At 41.9% G+C, this 8826-nt stretch overlaps 1 pseudogene; it reads right to left on the reverse strand.

Moving 5' to 3' along the window:
* Nucleotides 1-6568: 6568 nt before the first annotated feature.
* LOC103242567 (serine/threonine-protein kinase Nek4 pseudogene) lies at nucleotides 6569-8148 on the reverse strand (annotated as a pseudogene).
* Between the last annotated feature and the right edge of the window lie 678 nt (nucleotides 8149-8826).

Below are 8826 nucleotides of genomic sequence, written 5' to 3' on the forward strand. Positions count from 1 at the left end.
GGCAGACTGCCTTTCCCACATCTCTACCCTTATAGCTGAGACCGTGGTACTTGGACTGGCTGGACCTCCTGGGCACACCTGACTTTGGGACATCTAAGCTATGCCTGACTGTCAACTTGGATTTGCACATGGGGCTTCCTTGTCCCATCCAACTCATTTGCTTGGGCCATCCAAGACTGGCTGTGCTGTTGATGAGACATCACTCTTTTTTCTCCCTTAGTCACATTTGGAGAGGTGACTACCCACGTGCCAAGGGGCAAGTCAATTTTATTGGCGTACTCCAGCAAGAAGCAGGCCTCACCAGCTATGTTCACTATTGTTGACACCTACTGTAGCCTGCTCCTTGCTTTTCTGTTGCTGTTGACAGCCCAGAAGGTCTTCTTCCTACCTCAGTCCTGACCCCTTTGTGGAACCCCCATGTCATTCAGTCCAACCAAGGTATCTATTCTACAATTGAGGTCACCCAACAGTGGGCACTGGGGAATGGCATTCACCTGGGCATTTCACCTTCAATACCAGCAGACTGCGGTGGGCTAATGGAGAGAATGTGTGGGGTGTTGGAAAAACATCCCTTCTTTCTAAACAAGTTGGCCACTCGACTCCTTCTTGGCACTAATGTCTGCCCCTGGTGCTGGCCCATTTTAACAGCTGTCCACTGCTGCCACTACTCATCTCTGTGTATGGAAGCAGACTCAAGGTATGGAGGCAGTCTCAGGCCACATCGAGTTTAACTCTTAGGCCACCTTTATCATGGTTTCTACAGCCTGTGCCTCCTAGAAACCCTTGGCATCTCAGTTATGCTTCACAACCATTTGGGATAGATAGAACCCAAAACTTAGGGTTGATTGGGCCACCTCCGAGATCAAGCTTTTGTGCCTATGACATCACCTCCAGCACACACAGTGTATTTAGACCTTACTGCTTAGTTCTGAATCCTCTTGGTCCTGTCCCATTCTAGCCTGCCATTGCTCACAATGCAATAACTCCAAGCCCACTACCACTACCACCCAGACCTTTCAACTCCTTTTACATCCCCATGGAACCATTTTTCCAAGCCTCCGTGTGCTGTGGCTTTTGCTGTCTCAGGTTTCCCAAAGTCCCTCAGGTAATTATGTCTTCTCCAGGCCTATTCACCAATTACTCGGCACTGAGGTCATGGACAGCTTTTATCATAGGGTCATTTCAGACACCACCCAGTAGCCAGCCTTTTAGCTCACCAGTCATGCCTTTGCTGACATTCTGCAACCTTACAGTCAGACCCTGGTTATGACCCATTCGCTGTTTTTCCCTCACCATTGGTGAGTCTACCTCAAATCTGCAGCTGTACCTCACTCACAGAATCTCCTCTAATAGTTCAGCCACCAATGGACCTACTATGCCCTCTCTGCTGATGGTGCAGTTCAGTTCCCAGCAACCATTTCAAGGATGCCACTGAGTCCTGTCTTACCATCACAATAGGCCCTCCTATGAGATACCCTCACACTATTTTTAATTTTAATTTATCTTATGTTGTCTTTTTTGACCCATATTTTACTTACAAGCATATGTTTTAAATCTCCATGTATCTTGGGATTTTCCAGATCTTTCTGTTACTGATTTCTAGTTTGATTCCATTGGGTATGAAAACACAGAACATATGTTTTGTGATTTCTTTTTTTTTTTTTTTTTTTGCATTGTTCAGTGTATATTTTATGGCCTAGAATGTGGTGTATCCTGGTAAACATTCCCTTATTCTGTTGCTGGGTGTAAGTATTCTATAGATATCTATTATATTCAGTTGATTAATCATGCAGGGGGAGTTCAACTAAGACCTTCCTGATTTTTCTGTCTGCCATGTCTGTCCATTACTGATAAAGGGTATTAAAATCTTCAACTAAAATACCGGATGTATCTAGTTCTTTTTGCAATTCTATCAGTTTTTGCCTTGTGTTTTGATGCTTTGTTCTTAGGCATATACATTGAGGTATATATATATGTACATTGATATCCCTGATTGAAAAATTGACCCTTTTAAAATTAACAGATGTTCCTGTTTATCCCTGATGAATTACCTTGTTCTAAAGTCTCTGTCTCAAAACAAGCTTTTTTAAAATTAGTCTTAGTACAGTATATCTCTCTGTATACCTTTACTTTTAAACTATATGTGTGTGTATATTTAAAGAGTGTTTCTTGAAGATGTCATATAGTTGCATTTTGTTTTGTGATTCACTTTACATCTGTCTTTTAATAGATGAATTTAGACCATTGATTAGTTATTGGCATAACTGGATTAATATCAACCATATTTGTTACTATTTTCTATTCATTGCACCTGTTCTTTGTTTCTATTTTTCCTTCTATTATTTAACTGCCTTTTACAAAATGAGTTTATGGAAGAATGATTGACTTACAAAAAGCAGTAAATATTTAATATATAAGTTGTATAGTTTTGGAGATAAGTATATATCTGTAAAACCATCAACACAGTCTATTCTGTAAACATATCCAGTAACTCCAAAATTTCCCCTGGTGCTCTTATTATTATTTTATGTGATAAAAACACAACATAAAATACACCCTCTAGGCAAGTTATTTATTTATTTATTTTGAGACAGAATCTTGCTCTGTTGCCAGGCTAGAGTGCAGTGGTGCAATCTCAGCTCACTGCAACCTCTGCCTCCTGGGTTCAAGTGATTCTCCTGCCTCCGCCTCCTGAGTAGCTGGGACTACAGGCATGCGCCACCACACCCAGCTAATTTTTTGTATTTTTAGTAGAGATGGGGTTTCACCGTGTTAGCCAGGATGGTCTCAATCTCCTGACCCTGTGATCTGCCCACCTCGGCCTCCCAAAGTGCTGGGATTACAGGTGTGAGCCACCACGCCCAGCCCAGCTGGTGAAAACAATTAAAAGCTTTCAGGAAGACAGTGATGCTGAATGATCATAAAATATATAGGGAGATTTTATGCATGAGGAGTTGACTTCGACAACTTTCTAGTTTTTTTTGTTTTGTTTTGTTTTAGTTTTTGTTTTTGTTTTTGTTTTTTGAGACAGAGTCTCGCTCTGTCGCCCAGGCTGGAGTGCAGTGGTGCAATCTTGGCTCACTGCTAATTTTTTTTTTTTTTTTTTTTTGTATTTTTAGTAGAGATGGAGTTTCACCATGTTGGCCAGAATGGTCTTGATTTCCTGACTTTGTGATCTGCCTGCTTCGGCCTCCCAAAGTGCTGGGATCACAGGCATAAGCCACCTGGGCGTGAGCACCTGGCCTAGGTCTTCATTTTTTACAGAATGAGAATAGGCCAGTACAAAGATAGGAGCAGTTGGAATTAGAGCAACAAAAATATTTCTAGATGATGTTTTGGGGAAAACATCAGTGAGGTTTAGGTGTATCAACTACCGATATCAAAAGAAAATTTACAGGAGCGTTTTTTCCCCTATTTTAAACGAACCAGAGATATACTATGTATGTCTGTGTGTGTGTTGACTTACACATTTCAGTGCACTAATAAAAATCCATTATACCTAGAGTCACTTCTGTCTTTCATTTAGGATCCCAGATAGTTAATTTTGGTGGAAAAAGTTCCTTGCTGTACACATTTAATCAGAAATTTGATAAGCCCAACAAAAGAAATTATTTCTTTGAAATTTAAAACCAATTGGAGTGATGGAATCCTATTCCCTGGGGGACACAATGGCAAACACATTGCCCAGAAATTGAAAGAAAACTCATCTTAATTCAGGTAGAAAACTAAAGGGCAATGGTTTTTGAAAATGTGATTATTTAGAATAAAGTATTTTTTCATACTTCATTTTTTTCAGTTAAGTGTTGATTTATCTTGAAACCAGAACACATTTGAGAATGAAAGGATGTCCTGTAAGTAATTTCTTTGGGCAGTAAGGGTGAGTCAGAACCATGTAGGTGTCAGGAACACAGTTATCCTATAATTGAGGTGTATTAAGGGCAACCTGTGTATATCTTAAATATGCTTTTATGTGAAAAGTCTTACAGTTTGGTAATTGTGTAAGACCATTATTAGATGCTCCATAAATAAACTGATGACATCATAAAAGGCCCTGGGAAGAAAATATTTTCAAGAAAAATGAAAATACAATGAACAATAATATTTTATAAACAGAAAACATTTCTGAAGGTGGACAGTAGATTGTATTTAGACAAAGCCAGCTGACAAATTCTTGGAGCAGAAGGATGTAAGGAAAGTGCAGTGCTTGTGAGAAATGCTAAACCTCTGTAACCATGGCATTGAACTGGATGGAACAGTGCAGTTACTTTTCCTCTCTTTCCAGGCGATGCTAACCTGCTCTCCATGGATGCCCTCATGACCCTCTCCCTGCCCAGGGCAGCCTGCTGGGCAATCAGCACTGGCATCCCGTCCTCTTCAAGCTCCTCCAGACACGTATCAGCATCACTGTGGACAAGCACACTCATCATTTTCAGGCAAAGGGAGAGTCCAGCTATTGTGGATCTTGATTATGAGGTGTGAATATTACTTTGTAAGTATTATAGATTTTACCATTGACACACCAGTATTATAATTATCTAGATAAAATACTACTACATAGTGGAATATCCTTTCTTAGTAATTCAGAATTGTGATGAAATATTTCCCATGAGTGACTATCACACAGTTGTAGAGAACATGCAGGCACTATTGAGACATATTATCGCTTAAAGATGTACATTTTCAAATGAGAGTTGCTTGTCACACCATTATGTTTAGAAAGCATATAGATGAAGAGCTATCAGTATAGGAAGCAACATATTTTTGTTTATTTATATAGTTTTTTCTGGAGCAATATTTATTTTTAGAGTCCCTTGAATACAGAAGTGAAAATGTACTATTTAAGACTTGTATTTAACTTTATAAAATTTCTTTGCTAGATGGATATTACCTCTTATTGAACAACTAATAAAATATGTGGTATATAATCATACATTTAAAACGTGGCAAGACGACTAACACCTTTTTTTTTTTTTTTTTTTGAGACGTAGTCTCCCTCGGCCGCCCAGGCCGGAGTGCAGTGACGCCATCTTTGCTCGCTGCAAGCTCCGCCTCCCGGGTTCACGCCATTCTCCTGCCTCAGCCTCCTGAATAGCTGGGACTACAGGCGCCCGCCACCATGCCCGGCTAATTTTTTGTATTTTTAGTAGAGGCGGGGTTTCACCGTGTTAGTCAGGATGGTCTGGATCTCCTGAGCTCGTGATTCGCCCACCTCGGCCACCCAAAGTGCTGGGATTACAGGCGTAAGCCACTGCGCCCAACCAACAACTAATATCTTAAAGTACATGAAGACAAACTTCAGGAGACAAACATTAAATATATCCCCAAACTAAATGGACCTGTACTTTGCTTACAAATTGCTTAAATGGAAATGAAATTTGTGTTTAAGAAATGTTTTCACTGATGGAAAATAAATCTAATAAAACCATTATGTAAAAACATACTGATTTACAAAGCCAATGTGTCTCCATTTTAATTTGTATATACCCTAAATGAGGTTTATATTAAATGAAAATAAAATACTAAGAGTCCGTCAATGTGTAGAAAAGAAATTCAGCTGCTCAAGTACTAGATAGAGCTTCATATTCTTTAAATCTATTTCCAGACCTGTGAATTGACTTTTTAAAATTTTATAATTTATCAACTACTCCCTAAGGTTATTGACAATAGCAGGTGTTGGCTGAGCGCAGTGGTTCACACCTGTAATCCCAGCACTTTGGGAGGCCTAGGCAGGAGGATCACCTGAGGTCAGGAGTTCAAGACAAGCCTGGCCAACATGGAGAAACCTCTTCTCTACTAAAAATACAAAAATCAGCCCGGCGTGATAGTGGGCACTTTTAATTCTTTTTTTTTTTTTGAGACGGAGTCTCGCTCTGTCACCCAGGCTGGAGTGCAGTGGCCGGATCTCAGCTCACTGCAAGCTCCGCCTCCCGGGTTTACGCCATTCTCCTGCCTCAGCCTCCCGAGTAGCTGGGACTACAGGCGCCCGCCACCTCGCCCGGCTAGTTTTTTGTATTTTTTAGTAGAGACGGGGTTTCACTGTGTTAGCCAGGATGGTCTCGATCTCCTGACCTCGTGATCCGCCCGTCTCGGCCTCCCAAAGTGCTGGGATTACAGGCTTGAGCCACCGCGCCTGGCCTATAGTGGGCACTTTTAATCCCAGCTACTCAGGAGGCAGAGGCAGGAGGCAGAGTTTGCAGTGAGCCGAGATCGCATCACTACACTCCAGCCTGGGCAATAAGAGCGAAACTCTGTCTCAAAACAAACAAACAAACAAAACAATAGCAGGTATTATGACTGGGCATATTATGTCATTTGTTTCTCCTATTACTCTTATCTCTATATTACCATATAAAATTTTCAATCCAGTATTTTATAGCCCTGTGTTTAAACTGATTAGTACCCTTAAAAAAATAAGATTCTAGATATAAACTTGGTGGTTTAAGGCCCAGTAAACAGTAATCAAACAAACAATAGATTTGTCCTCATAAAGAGCATATGAAAGCCAAAGGTTTTTTTCTTTGTTGATCCTGCTTTGTATTACTCTGTTCTGTCCATTTTCTTTTCTGTAAGAAAACCCCAAAGAGATATAAAATAGTGGTGAATGGCCTCCAAATGACTGTTTGCCCTTGTTTTTTGAGCCAAAAACCTCTGGGAACAGGTCTTTAATTCTGGCAGCAGATTAGAACAAATGCTCAAAAATTCATGTTTTCTTCAACAAATTTCAACTGGCGAGCTTTCACAATGTAAATTGTATACTTTTCACCCATGTGCTCCCACAAACGTGCCTCTCTCTCATATTCATCCTCCTCTTCCAAAAGATCATACACCTGCTCTAAAAGCTGAACTCCCAGGCCCCGAATTACATCAGCTCTCAAGACTTCAACTAGTCTCCTGATCTTTTCAGAACCTCACATGGTAGCTGAAGGCAGTTCTTTGAAATGGAGTTCCTCTGCCTCTTCTGCAACTTTCCCATGAAGTATCAGTGTGTTCTGATATTTCCGATGAAGTTTGAATTCTGACACTCAATTTGCTACCAGGAGATCTTCACAGCTCGCTTTAGAATCCAGTTTCAGGGTCTGAGTCATCAATTGTACCAAGGCATTAATTTCCTTTGTCTGACCTTTCCCTTCCCTGGAATCCCCATCTGACTTACCAGTTGCACTTGTAGAAGAACTTAACTCATCCTCAGACAATGAATCAGTTTCCTTTCCTGAGGGATGCTGCAGTCAGAGGAGAGCCATCAGGTGGGATGGGTTGGTCTTCCTCCTGCGGTTTCCCTGGCCCTGCTACACTCAAGAGAAGCTTTCCTCACTGAAGGGCCTGAAGAGAACATTTCTTCCTGAGACTGCTTTAGTTGCCTCCTCTCTGGCTGATAATGGTCAGTCCTTTGATGATGACGTCTCACTGCTCCTTGAACTGCTCAGACCCTGTAGCCACTCTACCTTGATTTTCAGCACCTTTTTTGTGTTGATGTGATATCCACTTTTCCAACAATGGGATGAGAGGGCAAAAATCGAGGAGGCGACTCTTGGAACTGTCTCTTTTCCCCTCTGTGCTCAGTCTGTTCTTGCTTCTTCTGCCATCACTGTTGAGACAGGGAAGGTTCAGATCTCGAGTTGTGTGGCTGTCAATCTGGGTGGATTCTGCCGTGTTTTTCTATAATACATTCACCAGCAACTTGATCCTGGTCCTTTGGCTTTTGTTCTTTGATTAGGGGCTGCAGAGCTTCATTGGTTCATTCTTTTCCCCAATGACAATGTCAGAGGACCACGTGGGAATAAGATTTTCAGGCTGAGCACTGGATTTAGTGTTGTCCTGCAGCAACTCCTCTTCCACTTGAGAAACACTGCATTTACCTACTAACTCATTAGAGGCATCCAGGTGTCTTGACTGATTCTCCTGAATGAAGCCATCGCTCCCTGAGTCCCTCCCTTTTGCTGGTAAGATATCAATATTTACCCTACTGATTGTGGCTAGTTCTGTGTTGCTCAAGTCCTGTTTGCAGGTATGGGCTTTCAGGCTGGCAGGTGACTTCAAGGGACCAGTTCCTAGGTCACTTGGCCAATTCCTAGGTTCCCCACTTTGATGATGTTTGTTCTTGTTAGGAAGACATTTTGAGTTTTCAGATCTCGATGAAGGGTGTGTTTTTCATGTAAATACTGCAAAGCCATGGCGATCTGTACAAATCACTCTACCACCTGATTCTCAGGCAGAAGCTGCCCTTTCTGCTCCTTGAGTTTTCGGTACAGATCACCTCCTTCAAAGAAGCCCATGACAATGTCTCCTCCCTCCCGTGACTCCTTGTAGGTGACAATGTTGAGATGCTTCAGCTGAGACAAGAGCTGGGCTTCCTGTTCAGCAGCTCGCCGCTCTTGGCTACAGGCATTTCGGAGGTTCAGTTATTTTTGTTTTGTTTTGTTTTGTTTTAGACAGAGTCTTGCGCTGTTGCCAGGCTGGAGTGCAGTGGCACAGTCTCGGTTTACTGCAACCCCTGCCTCCCAGGTTCAAGCGATTCTCCTGCCTCAGCCTCCCAAGTAGCTGGGACTACAAGCATGTGCTAATTTTTGTATTAGCACGCCCAGCTAATTTGTGTATTTTTTAGTAGAGACAGGGTTTCACTATGTTGGCCAGATGGTCTCGATCTCTTGACCTTGTGATTCTGCCACCTCAGCCTCCCAAAGTGCTGGGATTACAGGCGTGAGCCACCACTCCCAGTCCCTTGGAGGTTCAGTGTTTTAATGACATACTGCTTGTCATCCTTCTGGTGATTCACAAGTGTCACCTCTCCATAGCTCCCCTTGCCCACGACCCTCAGGTAGCGGTAGG

Source organism: Chlorocebus sabaeus, chromosome 16 (assembly GCF_047675955.1).
Source record: "Chlorocebus sabaeus isolate Y175 chromosome 16, mChlSab1.0.hap1, whole genome shotgun sequence".
NCBI classification, from domain to species: domain Eukaryota; kingdom Metazoa; phylum Chordata; class Mammalia; order Primates; family Cercopithecidae; genus Chlorocebus; species Chlorocebus sabaeus.